We start from the raw sequence: 18,584 nt of genomic DNA, 5'->3' as shown, positions 1-18,584 counted from the left end.
TAAACATTGACAAGGCGCACATAATGGCCGTAGGTGGTCAGACATTGAGGTGATAATTTGCGCTCAATTACAGCTGTCAAGCTTGTACTCTCTATACGCAGCAGGCGCAGAAATGGATTTGGGTTTTATGAAGTTGCAGAGCAGTTTTGGAGCACTCAGCTTAACCGAAAAAAAATTGTTAATAAAAAACAAAAATCTGAGGCTTGAAACAGTGTTGGAATACAAGATTAGAGCACCAGATTCAAGCCTTGGGGTGAGGGTATCTTAAAGACCGCGAAGCATGCTTTAAGTGGATTTGGAATGCAGCCTATTCCACTTAAATCCGTCCACTTCCGTTATTCAAATTTTAATTTAAAGCTTCAAGAACCGTTTCCTAAAAACTCATCAAGGTTTTCAACTTTTTGAGTCTTTGTGATCTTTAAAGATCTAAAAATTTAGATAAAATCTCTCAACTGACAAAATTTGTATTCTTATTCCATCACTGGAGAGCCTGCACCAAAAGACCGCAACGAATAAAAATGTTTTACAAACCATGACACTCGTTATGACGCGAGAACGACGACGACAACCGTTGACATGATATACAAAAGGGCTAACACGAGCTAAGCTTGAGCTTGGGTTATGAATAAGATTTTTTTTTTATCTTCTTGTTACAATTTTGTAAAGAAGCGAAAAAAAGAACTGCCAATAATTGCCACTCTTTGCGAGAATTGGTGCTGAAAATTATTATCGGCTTTTGATCGCAACGTAACGGCGGGGAACTTTGTCTTTGTGCGATGACAGAAAACGATAAAAATTATGCACCAATTTACCTTTTTCTTGTTAACTAATAAGTGATCGTAAAAATAAACAATATTGATGAATATAATTTTGTTCGTTAGGAGACTTGGGCGGTTTGTTAAGAATATAGAATAGAACTTTTTACTGTGACTTGTGACTGACGAGAGCTGTCACAGATTAGTAAAATTGTAGGTAGGTAGGTCTATAAGAATACTGTAGTTGTGACTAATGGTTCACATATTTGGTGTTAATTGAACCTATATATTTTATCTAGCAGATCTAGGAGCGTTTTATAAAACAATTAATCGACTTAGTATGAAGTGGTTATAGAAATCAAGGTACCTATAAAGTATCGATTTTTTTTTTTTATTATTGCGAAATAATGAAAGAATTCAGGGAGAACACTGTTATAAACTATTAATAACGCCTACATGATTTGTTATGACAAATTGTGGGAACTTCCTTATAATTTTTATACAGACATTTTTAACCATTAATCAAATATTTGCATTACTAGAAAACATGAAAAAAAATAATTGAAAGTGATACTCATCATCATCAGTAATAACAATATGCACCTACACCCCCTTTTGAAAAAGGGGGGCTTTAAAGTGCGATATGCAGGCTGGCCTTGAGTATTATTAATGAATTCTATCGAAAAAATCTCCTAATAATTTCTTCTTCTTTAAGAGACAATTTTTGGCGTATTTCTTGAATATTAATCATGGATGCCATAGTCAACTCAAAACTGAACCAAGCACCTGCTTTCAAACACAAAAACAATTTTCAAAATCAGTTCACCCACTCCAAACTTTGGAGGTAACAAAAATAAAAAAAAATTCAGAGGAATTGAGAACATCCTCCTTTTTGAATGTTGGTTAAAAAATCGCGTGTGTACCTACATAGAACTAGACCAACCTAGATTATTTATGTAGGTATTAGGATGCGATGCTTGTCCTTTTTGGTTCCATCAGTTTTTGGTTTTCAGTAATGTACAAAATATCGCTAAGAATATTCACTCAAAGCCTTGACTTTTACCGGATAAACGGATTTCGGATTTCTTAGCGTATTGAAATACGTAGATAACAGACATTTGTCCTGGTGGACCGGTGCAGTGCCTAAAGAGAGTCATTTGGGGTAAGATCGCTCAGTGGGTAAGAGCGCGCAGTGCTTATTTCTCGAGTTGTGTCCAAAAAAAACTAAAACAAAAAATGAGGAAATCAGCGCTTAGTAAGACGTCAATAAGTGATGACCTTCGCGATTGTGTGCTCAGCTCCATTTTATTTTAAAAGCGGGTTGAAAACACCCGGCTCAAAACAAAACAAAAAAAGTTGTGCGGGAAAAGTGTGTAGCGTCGGCGTGGGAGCATTATATACCGAGAGCAGTACATATTTTGGAATTGTGCATATTTATATTTGATTAAAGTCATAAATTTGTTAGATTTTGTTGCATTTTATTATAAATTTGGTAAATAGAAAAAAAAGTACATTTGTGTGTAAAATCGCGCCGTCCATTTGTGGGTAAGAACGCGCACTACTCCCCATATTAAACTTTTCTTTTTTCAACAGGTCAGAAACATTTGAAACTTGAATATTGAAAAACGAAGGCTGTTATTCATGAATTCCAAAAAAGAAATGCCGTAATCTTCTAATTTAATTCGAAATATTTTTTTGTTTGTTTTGTTTTATAAATAAAGTTTAAGTTTTTCTATTTGAACTTAATTTGTTTTTTCATTAACATTTTCATTCATTTTAGTGAAAACTTGAAAGTTTTGAAATAAAGTTTTGTTTAACTAAGTATAACATTAAGTTTTTAGACATTTAGTTGCCGTAAACTGTCAAGATTCCTATTAAAATTATGTGCGCGCTCTTACCCAAGATTTTGCGCGATCTTACCCTGACTTTGGGGAAAGAGTGCGCACTTCGACTTCATTTGATTTTTGTTTTTAATCATATGCAATATTTAGGTAAATTAAAAAACTTTTTTGTGTGTTTTCTTGTTCCCAAAGTATAGGTTTATCAAATCTAAAAAAAAATTATGCTGATATCTCTTACAGAATCTTCACAATTTCGCCTTAAAGTGAAAAGTGCGCGCACTTACCCCAACTAACTCTATACAAAAAACAAACACCGCCCCATAAAATTTAGCCCTATTTTTGTGGTATTTTGCACAAGTTGATAATAATTACACTGCTCAGCAAGATTTTTGTCACAAGGTTTTTTTTTACTTCTATACTCTGTCCAATAAAAATTTTCAGTACAGGTAAGATAGGACGTTTACATCTCACTCTGCATCATGTTTAATGCATAGGTATATCACAACGAAAAGCTCAAAAAAGCGATGCCGTATTATGCTTAAAAATGTTTCAAGTTTGATCGAAAAAGTACCAGCGTTACCCCTTTGTCGGTAGAAACAATTTTTTAAAAGAAAAAAAAAAAAATAGATTTATTTTTTTTTTCACACTACCTAATAAGATGTAATCAAGTAACTTTTTGCTTATTCAAGAAACATTGTTTGTCTTCCTGACCTGTTCGTTTAAATCTCTACTAACGCCCGAAATTCTTTCTGTTGGGAATGTGCTTAGTTGCGGGTTCTGAAAATCTACAGCCACTCATTTTATTCACCTGCTCACAACCAATTTAGATACCTACCATATCACAATATTCACAACTTTCTTCACATTTTCAACGTTCCAACTCGAAAGTTTCATATTTCGTCTAGTTTGCGACATTACTTTACAAGCCCCCAGAATCTCTCTATTTCTTTTCGATCATTTTTGCTCAGAACAATAGGTATGTGTATAAAATGGTAGTTCTGGGAGGGAGGAGATCCATTTTTCTCAGCGAGTACTTCTATAATGATGCATGTAAAGCATATTAAACCTCAAATGGGCAGACAACTTTATGACTAAATTCACCAAATCTTTTAAAACGTGTTTGTGTTTTATGCAATGCAGGCGTCTACGAACAACAGTATTCAAGTTTCGTGTTTGATTTCCTTCATACGCACCAATGATATCCAGTCATGATAATCCAGAGATTGGCTGACGAACTTCTGGAAAAGTTTTAAGGTGCTAGGAGTTGCAAGGATCAACTTAGTGTTTTTGATTCGTTAAATCGTCTCCTAATGGTTCATTCACATACGACCGACGAAGCTTTAATGTATACATGAACGTCAGTCAATTACAGAATGAAGTCCTTACGACGAATATATTATCTTTTTCAATACCACTCTGCGGAGTCGGACATCAATTTCTCGGCCTTCGCATACACTTTTTAATTTCTTCATATCTTCTGTTTATTTTTGTAACGCAAGATTGGCTTTGGTGAATTGCTGAGACACTACACGTTGGCTCATTCATTCCCTTATCACAACTTGAGCAGCTTCAACTGGAATGGTTTAATTTCAATTTTATATCATAAGAAAGCTGATTCACTGCTGCTCAAATTCGTTTTAAAAAATTTCTTCTTAAGTATGGCTGCTGCTGTCAAGTATATCTATAAGCCTCAAGGAGGTGATTCTGCATCTGTAAAACTTATCCGCAATCCCTTGATTTCAAGGAATGTACGATCATTAGAAAATATCTGCAGTGACTTGATCCAAGATGCCAAGAAACAGAAACTCCACTTTAAGGGCCCAGTGCTCATGACAAAAAAGATCCTCTGATTTACCACCCGTAAAACACCTTGTGTGAAGGACAACATTTGGTTGTCGGGTCAATTTTTACAACCATTTTTTGAAGTGAAAACTTCTTTAGTATCGTAGTGATTTGAAACAAAATGAAACGAAAAGCGACACGAAAAATCAATTAATCATTACTTTTTTGTTTTAATAGATAGATGAATGAAATTTATACAGTAGATAGGTAATTAAATGAATTATGATTGTGCAAAATTTCAATTTATTTCATATTCAAAATTCTGAGATAACGGTGAAAAGATGTTCTTTTTCTAAAACGTTACATCTTTTGATCTAGAGCACATAACAAATTTATTTAACTTAAATACGCATGCTGATAATATTATCTTTCATTTAATATATCACACATAACGGTACGTGCTCTACAAGTTATATAATATTTAATTGAAAAACTTGAAAAATACCTCAAAACACCTGTGAAGATTTGTTGTCGATGACCAGCTAGCAGTAGAGGAAGTACCGTAATCTCAGTTTGAAATTTCGATATGGTTGGCTTTAAAAAATTCTTACTTACTACTTGCGTCATATAAAAGGTGAAATAATAATGATATAAAATTTATTATAGGTTGTCTTTTAAAAAATGGATTTAATGGCGTTAGAAGAGAAAAGAAATTGATTGTTTTGCTTTTTTTATGAAAACTAATTGGTTTAAAAAAATTCTAGCTCTTTTTGTAGATGTTGTATAGACATGGTCGATATAAATATTTTGAGCTGAAACAATAAGCTTTCAGATGGTATGCAATTTATTGTAGGTTGTCATATAAAAAAAGTGATGGAATAAAAAAAAGTTATATTTTTTTCGAATTTTTTTTAAAATGATTTTTAAGGTTTCACTTCAAGCACGTGTGAATTGCACACATGTTTTTTTTTTTTTTTTTTTGTGCATCATCATTGAACCTGGTGTAGAGAGTAGAAGTCGAATTTACTATTGCCAACTAAATGCAGATTGACATTTTTTTTTTTGTTAATGAAAGAATAAAAGTATTTAGAATGGTATTAATTTTTTTTTTTCAAAATATTAACCCGAAATATGGTATAATTCACTTTTAAAAGGAAGCCAATAATGGAAATAACCACAAACCGTTATTAAATGCTTGTATTGCCTTTTAGTGCATCCTACTTGTATCCACTTTAATAAATAAATTTTCGAATTTTCGTAATAACGACGAATAGTTTGAAAAAAAAAAATGCAATGTTTTTATGTTTGGCCTTCAGTTTATCTATAGTTTAGGGTTTAAGCTATTAAAATGAGATCAAAAATATGCATGCTAGCAAGAATGTTAAACTTGTAGTTATTCTACTTTTGACTTACACAGTTAGAGTATGTTTAACATGAAGATGGTGAGATACAATATTACTCTCATTTTCCAAATGTTGCATGCATTTTTATTTCCCAATCTTAATTTCCCCTATATTTAAAAGAATTAGGTTAAAACAATACAAATATACATATCCTTGTCCCTTTCATATCCAATCAAACAAAACACCCCCACCATATACTCACATTGCTTCCAATAATGGACTAAAACCTTTATAATCAAATTTGGATAGAGCCACTTAATGAGACATATCCCATCCGTTGTTACTCAGCCAATTACCTAAACCAATCAAATCAAGTCAACCTCTATAAGGCTAATAAATAATTTTACTCTCAGTTAAATGCACTTCAGTGATTAATTAACTGTCAAGCAGCTTGTCATCATCATCGTATTGTAACAGAATCCGCCCAAATAGGAAAAGGTACTCCGATATAAGTAGGTATAAGGTAAATGTAATCCCATATCTATTGTCCCGCCAAACAATCGGAACCACTCAATAATCTTTCCTCTCTCTGGTGCGATTGCAATCATCATCATCGTCATCTACATCATCAACCGGAGAACAGAAAAAAGATAAGATCACCTGGAGGAACTAGCTGCCTTTTTCAATTGTGTTCAATGTGTTCACCTTTCTTCCATCATCTTTTTTTTTTATCTGCCAGGAGGATTGCGAGGCCCAGGGCGAGTTCCTATCTCTCTCTAGAAAATACGTTACACTCTCTGCTCTGCTATTGACAATGACGATCGTCCTCGAGTTTGGGCATTGGGACTCTCCGTTCCGATGTTATGCAAACACAGTTATAAGATTGGAATAAAGAACCATTCACCAGGTTGTTGTTTAGTTGTTGTCGGTTTGGTTTGGTTCAGTTGTCTGTTGTGTTTGTTTATCCGGTACTTCCCTCTCATTTCCCTCTGGCAGCATCAAAAGAGTATCTGATTTCCAAACATCCCACTTAGCTGATATTTCGGGTTGAACGATTTTGTATGAAGAACGGTGAGTATTCGTTGCGTGTTGTATATAGTTAATAGTCACTGGCAGAAATGCTGCTTGCTAGTGAGTGGACTCTATGAATAGAGGAGCGTGTTCAACAAACTAGGGCGCTCCCAGGAAATAAGGTCTCAAAACGAGCGAAACGTGAAACCTGTGTGTGCCTGTGCACTGTGCCAGTGCACCTATTCATTCTGTACGACATTCAATCTCTTTCTACTTTTGAGCTCTGAGCTCTCTGTGTTGCAATTGTTGGATTCGGATTCACTATTGTCGTAGAGTTTGCTTTTGGAAAATGGAATTAGTTGCTTCGATGACAGAAAAGATACAAGAAGGCGGCTCCTATATCTCCTTATTGTCTCATTCATAATGTCATTAAGCTTTGCCGATAGAAGAAAAAACAGAAAAAAAACATCTGATTACCTTTCTTTTTTGTTGTAGATATGTTCTTCTATGCTACAGAAAAGATTAAAAGATAGATAGTTGGTTCCATTGGAACTTGTCTTTGAAATTCTAGTATATTCGATACAAAGTTAGATAATTTAAATAATAATGTGACAAGAGAGCACAATTAATGCAAATCTTGGCTATAAATTTGTCCCTGGACGGACTGACTTGAAACGGTCCAGAAAAGTGTGTGTGTTTTTTTTTTTTTTATAATTTTGCATGTGTAATTGCGAATCATTATTATTACTTTTCTGATTGTAATAAAAATTATTGTGGATTTGGATTTTGCAGGGATATCTTGACTTCTTAGCGGATTATAAGAGCTCTCTGATACAACATACAACGCAACACAAAAACATCGATACAACAACTGTGGGTAGCAGCAGCTAACAAACGAGTTGTAATAAATCAAAATTTCTGTCAAATCGTAGAAACATCTATTTTTGGACAGATTTATAGATAAAACACTCGGCAGGAGATTGATATTATTTTTATTCAATTTCTCTCTCTTTTCACGCTGTTCGAGGTACTTTTTTTTTTTTGTATTTTTTTTTTGCAGGTTGCATATTTATAGGGAATACGTCTTTATCACACCTGAATTTTCTATACTATTTTCTCAGGCGCACTGTTGGGTATCTTACTATATTCCGTGTGAGACAGTGTGGCAATTTTTATAATTAAGAAATTGTAATTATAGTTGAAGAGTTAGAGTTGGAAAAGGTGCATTTCACAAGCTCACGTGTACACATGACATTTAACATTAACAATGGCCATAAGTCTAGGCTTACAATAAGTTCAAATAAACGTTTTTAATCCAGTCAGTTTTTTGCTCAATACCTTCGTTTTGGCATTTTATAACATACCTCAAAAGTCTAGAAAAATCTGATGTCCGCAAGTCGCGATTTCAAGGTCAAATCGCGAAATGGAGATTTTCAAAATTAGCAAAAATAGGCTATGGTATTATATACACATATGATACATGATTTCAAGGTATTTTTGAATGCTGATTCCAAAAAATCTAAAATCATGGCAATCTGACGTCTCTGAAAAAACTGTTTTTCATCTGTCAACCCATATAATTATAACAGTTGCTAACTTACTACCGAAAAACCCTTAAAAGTTATGGTAGCGGAACCAAATTTTGCATGAAGGTTTTTATATCCATTTATCATTAAGAATCAAAACAATGCAATGCAAAAAACATTCATATCTATGAACAAATGTTATTTTTTGGGAAAAGGGGAAATTTAGGGATATACACTAAAAAACATCCTGGTACAATCTTGGAATTAGTGCTAATAGGCTAATTTTTTTGTTTCTATCTTTGTTTAGATATTCTATAACTTATGTCAAAAATCTTAAAAAAAATCTCATGTCCGCAAGTCCTAATTTTCCTGGTTTGAAGAAAAGGTAAAGATTTTAAAAAATTGAAAAACTACACTTCAGATATTTCAGTTCAACATGAAAGGTACATTACTCTTCAGGAATGGTGAGATTGATTTGTTTGTAGGTTTTGTTGGAATCAGCGTTAAAAAATTTCTTGAAATCATATGGGTTATGTTGGTATACAAATAAGAATCTAAAGTTTTCTAATTTATTTTTTTTTAATCTGCTCCTAACTTTAAGTTAACCTTGAAAATTTGAACTTGCGGCAGACATTAGATTTTTTTAGATTTTTGACATAAACTATAGAATATCCAAATAAACATAGAAACCAACAAATTTGCCCATTACCACTAATTCCAAGATTGTACCAAGATGTTTTTTTTAGTGCATATCCAAAAATTTGTTCATAGATTTATATGTTTTTTCATTGTATTGTTTGATTCTTAATGATAATGGATATGAAAACCTTCATACAAAATTTGGTTCCGCTACCATAGCTTTTAAGGGTTTTTCGGTAGTAAGATTGCAACTGTTATAATAATATGGGTTGACTGATGAAAAACACATATAACTTTTTTCAGAGACGTCATATTGCCATGATTTAAGATTTTTTGAATTCAGCATTAAAAAATACCTTGAAATCATGCATCATGTGTGTATATAATAGCATCGTCTATATTTGCTAATTTTGAAAATCTCCATTTCGCGCTTTGACCTTGAAAATCGTGACTTGCGGACATGAGGTATGTTATAGAATGCCAAAACGAAGGTATTGAGCAAAATGAAATTCTATTAGCATTCATTCCAAGGTTTACCCCTTTTTCACCTTATTTGACTGTATTTTCTATAAATTTTCTGAAACATAAATAATTCTCCCATCTCTATACATTTTTTTTGTTGACTTTCCCCGTCTGTACCTGATGTTTCTCTGATTTTGTTTAGTTTGTTTTCTTAATACAAAAAAGTAAAGGGTTAATGCTTAATGAATGATGTCTTCTACAAATAAGAAATAAACAAATTATTTAAAACTATGTACTTCAAAACAAGACAGACTAAAAAAAGATGAAAAATGTTTGAAATAATGCTAATTTGCCTGTACGTGACAGCAGAGTTGTCTGTACGTGACGGTGTAGTTCAATTGTAGTATTCTTCTGCTTTTAAAATCCCTAATTTCAATCGGCAGAATATTTTACCTTTTTTATAAAAAAATATAAAAATACAATCCTTTTTCCTGGACTATAAATAAAATGCAATTTTAAAGATCTATCTAGAGGAGGTACTTGCCATAGAATATAATGACATTTAGAGTTTTGCTTTATACATATAAACTACGTGTTTAAGATATAGTTAAGTAGTAGCTTTAAGATGGAAGCTTTAAGAGTTCGGAAAGGTGTAGAGATACCTACTACAGGTGGTGTTGACAAACAGAAGTTGTCAATGGTCTGATAATTAGGTATCTTAGTTGTTAATTTTCCTTGTTTGCTGTCAATCTCGATTATTAAAAGCTTTTTTTTCTGCTACATTAGGATCTCTGCTATTTGTAATTTTAATTTGATTAAGTAAGTTTTATTGAAAAAATATTGGCATTAAAGTTGATATGTCCAAAAACAATATACAACTATTTTCTTAATAGACGCGAGTAGCTATGGGTAAATAATATCTGTAATTTACTAAGCAAGTCACTTATTTTGTTAACTCTTTTTACATGATTGTTATATCGTTGGTAGTAGAGTCATATAATGGTTGTAAGTTACGAACCTACATACAAAGGTTATTTAAATTTGATAGATTTTAAGAAAATGTAAAACGACAATCTTTTTGTACAGTTTCCACTTCGACTATTTTGACCCACAATGGACTTTCCCCCTTCAGTAATTTTTTTAATGATGTTTAAAAAAAAAAAAATAAAAAAAAACTTTACAAAAATACTTTTTTGCTCTAGGTGTAATACAGTAAAACCCGGATAAGTGCCTCTCGCTTAGGTGCCTAACCCGCATAAGTTTGTTTTTTTAGAACCCAAATTTTAAGGATTTTTTCACATAAAATTCATCTTTTAAGAACTAATTTACTACCTTCCCCGCTTAATTGCCTGGCTTTTCAAAAACTTATAATTAAATTTACTTGCAAAAAATTCTTTTAAGTACACATTTGAAACAAGTTTGAACTGTAAGAAAAACTTCGTTTCCTAAACCGCTTTAAAATTCTAAAATTCTACTATAGGTAGAATTCTTTGTCTTCTAGTTTTCGAGAAAATTGAAAAATTATTTTACCAGATTTTTATTTTTTCAAAACATTTTTTGTTTTTATTTTTCAATTTTCTCAGAAACTAGAAGACATATAGTTTTCACTGTTCGATAAGGAATTAATTGAGGCAGTTTTGTGTGTGAGTAATTTTTTTTTATCAAAATTCACAGTCTGGACAAAAATAGTATAAAATGAGTTTAAAAAATTTTTGTTCGCCTATTTTTAACTTCGAAATCGATTATTATTTATTTTGATTTGAAAATTAGAATTAAATGTACAATTTTGCCTTTCGGAAATGGTATCATTTATTACTGTTAGTGTTGCCGTTCTTTTTTAATAATTTTTTTTTAGAAAACTGTTCCTCCCACCTAACCGGGGGAGATAGAGCCCCTCCCAAAGAAAAAAATGTTTGTTTTTAACTCTTCTGCAAAAACCCGTTATCAAATTCTCGCGCCCAAGTTATCCTACTACGTGCCAAAACAACATTTTTGTTCTATACCTAAAAGTTCGAATTTCTGTATTTGGGTTGAAATCGTAATTTTTCTAAGCCAATTTTAAACTGATTTTCATAAAAAATACTTCGTTGGATTTGGAAATAAATATTATTTTAGAATATATTTTTAAAACAGCATGTTGTTGTGAAAATATTTACTTTAATTTGATGTCGAAGTTGGGTAAATGCCGAAAAAAATGGAATTTTTCAACTTTGACAGCATATAAATTCTAGGTGGTTTAACCGAGTTACATGTTTTATACATTGTTGAAAAGGTATATTTATCTCCTATGAGAAACTGTAAAAAAATCGAAAATGGGTAAAAATTTAACGAAGCTAGATTTTTTTTCAATGGGCGAAGGTCAAAGAAACCGTTTTTTGCCCCTACCTCCGGATTTTGGGGGTGTTAGGGACTTTTTTAAATACCGTTTCGTATTCAGTGCGACTAGCTCTACAAAACGTGATAAGTCTCCGCCCGCGTATATTTTGAGTGTTACACCGTGTAATTTTGGTTTTTCTTTCAAAATAGACATACAAAATGGCGCACTTTGATAGTTATCTATTATATATATTAAAGTTTGGTTTTGTGTACGTTCGCTAACCGGCCACACCGACTGACTTATTTTCTTAATTTTTTTTTTTAATCAAAGAGGCATAAGAGGAGAAGGTTTAAGGCAAACAAAATTTAAGATTTTATAGGGTAAATAGGGGTAACAAGACATTGAAAAAAGAGGCTATTTTCTAAACGGTAAGTCGTAAAGAGTTGACTTTTTTTTTAAGGTATTGAAAAAATTCAAAAAAATTACAAAACCAAGTTGTGAAGTTTTTTTTGCAGTCATAGACCTTCGACAAAAGACTAATTACAGGTAAGCAAAATTTTGCACAGAAATTTGAGTTACACCATTAGAAAGATATTTAAAAAAAAATTAGGGGTCTAAAACGGATTTTTTCATAAGCCCTGTATTTTGAAATAAAATTTTTTGAAAAACAACCTAATTTTTAGATACATTTTTGAGTAGTCTTTTATTTTTTTGGAATTTTTAAAAGTCTGCAAAAAATCTCAAATTTATAGGAAATATAGGTTTTAATCATGCGCATGCATGTACAAACTTTTGAATTTTTTTGACCGAATAACGGGAAAAACAATTTTTTTTTGTCCCAAGTTTTTTGGCCGTTTTTAACAGTTTTTTATTTTTATCTTTTTTTCTTCAATAGATAAGTAAATGAAATTTACAGTGTAGATAGATAATGGGCAAGACTATATTTGTACAAAGTTTCAATTAATTTTCTAATGACAAATTTGAAATAACGGTAAAATAAAACTCTATTTTTCAACACGTTACATCTTTTGATCTGGAGCTTATAAAAATTTGATTTAGTAAAAATTTTTTACGGAAACTTGAGTTACACGATTGGAAAGATACTAAGAAAAAAATTTAGGCGTCTTGTACGGATTTTTTTCATAGGCCCTGGATTTTGAAATTTGAATTTTTGAAAAACAACTAATTTTTAGGGACATTTTTGAGTAGTTTTTAATTTTTTTGTAATTTTTATAAGCCTCCAAAAAATCTCAAGCTTATTGGAAATATAGGCTTTAGTCATGCGCAAGCATTTACAAATTTTTAAATTTTAAAATGATTTTTGACGAATAACGGGAAAAACAATATTTTTTTGTCCCAAGTTTTTTGTCCGTTTTTAACATAGGCCATATTTTACATAGGCCACTTTTGCTAAAAGTTTAAAAGTGAATATTTTTAAACTCATTTTACGAACTTTTCAAGTTTTGATTCCCTTTTTCATTTAAAATGTTAACTAATTATATAGAGTCGAAAATTAAAAATAAAAACAAAAAATGGCGGAACGAAGTCCGCCGGGTCAGCTAGTTATATTATAAATCATTTATACAAAAATTAACTTTGTAGTACAAAAACCAAACTCTTCTATCAAGAAAAATATTTTTATATTTTCAGAAAGCATTAAAATTTTCATTAAAATGAAATAAGTGGTTTTTTAATAAGATGGATCGACGTCTTTTAAAAAATGGTGCAACAAATGTGGCAACAGAACAAATTTCTATAAAAAAAAAAAACTGGGACTTGAACATAAGTTCAACAAGTCATAGATGAATTATATTCATAAAGGTTAAAATCTTGTACCTACTATGTTGATGAAAATTTAACTAAAGCATTTCAGGAAAAAAAATTCTAAGTGGTTTAAAAATGATAAAGGTATTAAAAATCAATTTTTTGATATCGGCTTTGGAATGTATAATGTATAGGTATTTAGGTACCTTTGACTCAAAATATTATTTTTCTAATTCCACATTTAGAGAGGTCTCCCAGAATTTCAAAATGTTAACGATTTCCGCAAAAATCTTATAATTGAATTTCTGAATGCCATCTTTTAGAATAGTGAACAGTAAAAAAAACGCTGTTTAAGATCGAGGGAGAAAAAAACACAAAAAAGTGCGAATATTTAATTCAAAAAAGTGTAAAAAGTCTATGGCCTAAAAAAAAAAATCGTTGTGGCAAAATGATAATCAAAAACTTTTCGATATACCTAATATTTTGGAATTATTTTATAATACTTGATTTCCTAGTTAGAAGAAAAACCAGGGCCGTCTTTAACTATCTTGGGGCCCTTGGGCACACAAGAATTTGGGGCCCTTTTGGAAAGTAAAATAAGTACAATGGTTGGCTAAAAAGCAATGGTTGGTTAAAAAGGGCTGCCAATATATCGTTCCATATAAAGTACCTAGTGTCTTTATTATTGGTAGGGGGTGCCAATAATACGCACATTGAGACATCAAACGTTGCCACTGCCAATAATTGTACATTTTATACTGCCAATAATTTCCCTGTACCGGTTATAAGTTTCTGTTTGAAGAATTGGAAAAAAGAGCTCAAACGGATTGATAGATTCGCTAAAAACTCGATACAGACGATTTGTACGTGATTTCTAAGAGACGTTATTTTATTTTATTTTATTTTATTTTATTTTATTTTATTTTATTTTATTTTATTTTATTTTATTTTATTTTATTTTATTTTATATTATTTTATTTTATTTTATTTTATTTTATTTTATTTTATTTCATTTCATTTCATTTTATTTTATTTTAATGTCTCCTTTTTAACGGATATCTCCAATATAAAGTTTTCGAGATATTGCAATTTTCTCAAAAACGGATAAGGATTTTGCTTTGAAAAAAAAAACATGTAATGCTGCAAATAAGAACGCACTTTTGAAATAAGAAAAATATTTTTTGGACCGTAATTAACGGTACCTTCTTGCCATAGAACCGATTTCTTAATGTAAACGACACAACCGATTTTAATGAATATTTTGACATAAAAAGGTTTATACAAAAAAATTATCAAAACATTTATGTACCGTCGATGAGCCGGCAATAGTTTCTTTTTAAACGTTTTCCAACGGAAAAAGTATTGATGTTTTTTGCCAACGAATATTTTTACACTGATTTTAACACGCACTACAAATTTGACAGTTTTGCGAACTTCCAACAAAATTATTATTTAAGGAAAAAGATAATGGAAGAGAATTCGTTGTTTTTATCAATAATAAATAATCTTACCTACAGTGTTTTCTTGTTTTTTGAAAATATTATTGTCTTATTTTTAGGAAAATTTAATTTAGGTTTGGTCGTTTGGATTTAAATTTTTGTCCGCATACAACGCCACATAATTTGTTTTCATTTTGAAAACATATTGTATTTTCCGTATAGGTGTAGAAAAAACTTTATTTGGTTGCCATATAAAAACTAAAATTTTTTGGTAGATGGTCTGCCCGACAAAAATGTTTTGAGAATAAATGTGTGAGAGAAATTTTCGTTCCTTCGGGGCCCCCCTGAGAATGGGGGCCCTGGGCACGGGCCCCGTGTGCCCTTATGGTAAAGACGGCATTGAGAAAAACTCATCAAGTGCTTAAGTTGTAACTGTGTACAAATTGACAGATTTCTTTTTACGTTCTCTATTTCTTGTATGTAGTATAGTTTATTAATCTAATCATTTTTTTTTTTGTTTTTTGTAATAGAGGCGATAGTTCTAAACTTCAACTAACAAGTATAAGCAAAGCATGGCAAGTCAGCTGCATTTCAAGTCTATCAAAAACCGACGCAGTAACAACAAACCTTTTGACTTCCTTACTTTACTTTAGAGTCTTTATCTAAAATAAATCTAAGTACTCAGACTCCCGTTAAGTAATTAAATAACAAGAGAATCATAAATAAAAAGACAGATCTTTTGTAAAATTAAATATTATAAAAGTGAACAAAAATACCAGATGCAAGTAACAAATAAACAAATAAAAAATAATTTTATATCAACAAAATAAATCTTGAAGCAAAGTGCACTCAGATAAAACACCATCTAGGTATCCATATCAGGTATAATAACGAGAGTGTTGAGTCTCGACAAAACACACATTCCACGAAAAAAAAAATATTTGTATGTACATAATTCACATAAGATTATCAAAAAAATAAAATAGTGACTCACAAAAAATATAAAGTCCATCGCCTTAAAAAGCATCTGTTTCACAACTTCAAAAAACAAGAATGTTTAACAAACTATAAACGAAGAACATTGACTTCATTTAAGATGGAATTCAACATAATACTGAACACTACAAAAAAAAAAAAAAAAAAACAACGATTCCACTTTTTTTTTTTTGTATTTTTTTTTTTTTTTATATTTTAATGTAGACAAGACACCTTGATCCCTAATTAAAAGTAGATCACCACCCGGGTGAGCAAACTAATCTCAATCACCAAAGATGTAGAGAAACCTACCTGCCTGCTTACCTTACTGGCTGTGCCTTCCTGCTTACCTGCACGACGACACACTTCATTGCATCTATATAGAAATGATGCACTTCCATATCAAGTCAGTATGTGAAGATCTTTCTCTTCCAAGACTCTCCTCCTTGCCTCAGCTGCTGTCCCAAAAGTGATGACAAGAAAATCACATTAGGCTTTGATAAAGTCGAAACAGCAAAAAAAAACAAAATAACTCCGATTACGCTATCAAGCTGTGACAGATAATGAAGGAATGAATGAATCTAGAGACGGGAGAGAGAGACGAGAGAGAGTCGCCAAGCACTTCTCTTTAGATAAAAAAATGAACAACAATAGGAAAAACCAGAAAGAAAAACTTAGGCTATAAGATAAGACCGGCGCAAGGCGGACACCGAACCTAAAAGGGTGCGCGCTCTCTGCGTGCTCTACTTTTCCTTTTACTTTGTTTTTATTGATTCGTAGTCCGAACAGCACCGAACCTCTTAACTAATTTGATTTTACGTCCACCGCGTCGGCCACATTAACCATTCCCTTTTGCGAGAACAAAGACTCGAACCTATAAAAGACGTCAAAAAAGATCGGAAAGAGCACAGTAAGAACCTTTCGAAAATATCGAAAATCGATTGGGCTTAACTGACAGGTTAATAGGAGCCCTCTCTGTGGCTATTGGCTCTAAGATTACAAACATATAACCCAGCCAGCAGCGGGCTGAGAATTATTGATGGCGCCAGGAGTCTTAACAGGCCCAGTGCTACAGCCAGCATCGATCGGTCGGCATCGATCGCCTGGGAAAGGGATCATAATTGCCAATACTTTCTACTTTTTTTTTTTTTTTGTTTGAACCTTCCTTTCCTCTTTTATGGTTGCATGCGGATAACCTATGGACAATGGGGAGATGGCAATGGAAATGGTCAATTTCCCAGCGCTTGGGAACTTGTCCAGGAGAGTGTTAGAGTTCGAGTGTTTTCGTGAGCGCTATGACTTTGACTGATAATTAAGGTTAGCGGGGATCATATAGTAACTTTGTTCGTGTTATTATGCCTTTTACTGAACTCATAATGGTGGAAGTGTGAAAGGCATTTAGGACAATAGCCGGTGTCGATAGAGTGTCGATCGGACGATCAACGACGGAGATACCTTCTACATATAGCCAGCAGTTTAGAGTTGTTCAAACTATTAAGTCCAAGACTAATTAGTCTTGTGGAATGTCTGAAGCCGACACAACGACTTGTAATTCTGTGGTGTCGATACGCTGATAGATGTGGAGATAGTTTCTAAATGAAAAGTATGCTAATTACTTTGTTAGCCCCGCATGACTCTTTTCACGATGGACGTACATATGCCTTCCTTGCAACTTCTACAATATCTCATAAATTAGTTATTTCTCACTCTTATTGAGATGGTTATGGAAGAAGAGACTACGGGGGTAAAAAACAGTAAATCGTGTGTCCGATTTGTAGACGTCAAATTGGAGTTGAAAATATAATAAATGAAGCGCGAAAAAGTTAAAGAAAAATGAAGAAAGAAACAAAACTCTTTTTACAGGTGAGCAAAGCGTAGTGTGAATTTCGCCAGCCAATTACATGTAGAATTAAATATTTTGAGCTCAATACTCTTTTTTCGACGCATGTGTTGGAAATGCAAATGCCAATGGAGGAGAAGATTTTATCCATTAAAATTTGTAAAGTTAACTTAAGCAAAGGTTTTAGTGCATAGTTTTAGAAAATTGCCAATTACACGGTGTAACACTCAAAATATACGCGGGCGGAGACCTATCAGGTTTTGTAGAGCTAGTCGCACTGAATACGTAACGGTATTTGAAAATCCCCTAACACCCCCAAAATCTGGAGTTACGGGCAAAAAACGGTTTTTTTGATCTTCACCCATTGAAAAAATTCTAGCTTCGACAATTTTTTACCCATTTTCGATTTTTTTATAGTTTCTGATAGAAAATAAATATACCTTTTTAACAATGTATAAAACATGTAACTCGGTTAAACCACTTAGAATTTATAATCTGTCAAAGTTCAAAAATCAAATTTTTTTTGTCATTTGCCCAACTTCGGCATCAATTTAAAGTATATGTTTTCAAAACAACATGCTATTTAAAAAATATATTCTAAAACTATTTTTATTTCCCAATTAATCGAGGTATTTTTTATAAAAATCAGTTTAAAATTGGCTTAGAAAAAAAATTTTTTCGATTTCAACCCAGATACAGAAATTCGAACTTTTAGTTATAGAACAAAAATGTTGTTTCGGCACGTAGTAGGATAACTTGGGCGCCAGGATTTGATAACGGGTTTTTGTAGAGGAGCTCAATACAAACATTTTTTTCTTTGGGAGGGGGGTCTATCTCTCCCTGTTTAGGTGGGAGGGGCATTTTTCTAAAAAAAAATTATCAAAATAAAA

The 18,584-nt window shown here is 32.1% G+C and overlaps 1 protein-coding gene across 1 annotated transcript in view; it reads right to left on the bottom strand.

Annotated features, from left to right (window-relative positions):
* LOC129919873 (protein Wnt-2) overlaps nucleotides 1–15,986 on the bottom strand; it is a 64,711-nt gene extending 48,725 nt beyond the window's left edge. The window contains exon 1 of the mRNA XM_056000993.1: nucleotides 15,874–15,986. The gene's annotated coding sequence lies outside the window, so the exon portion shown is untranslated. The remainder of the gene's footprint in view (nucleotides 1–15,873) is intronic.
* Between the last annotated feature and the right edge of the window lie 2,598 nt (nucleotides 15,987–18,584).

This window comes from Episyrphus balteatus, chromosome 1 (genome assembly GCF_945859705.1).
Source record: "Episyrphus balteatus chromosome 1, idEpiBalt1.1, whole genome shotgun sequence".
NCBI classification, from domain to species: domain Eukaryota; kingdom Metazoa; phylum Arthropoda; class Insecta; order Diptera; family Syrphidae; genus Episyrphus; species Episyrphus balteatus.
The sequence above is the reverse complement of the archived record's forward strand: the minus strand, read 5'-3'. Positions and strand labels throughout refer to the sequence as shown.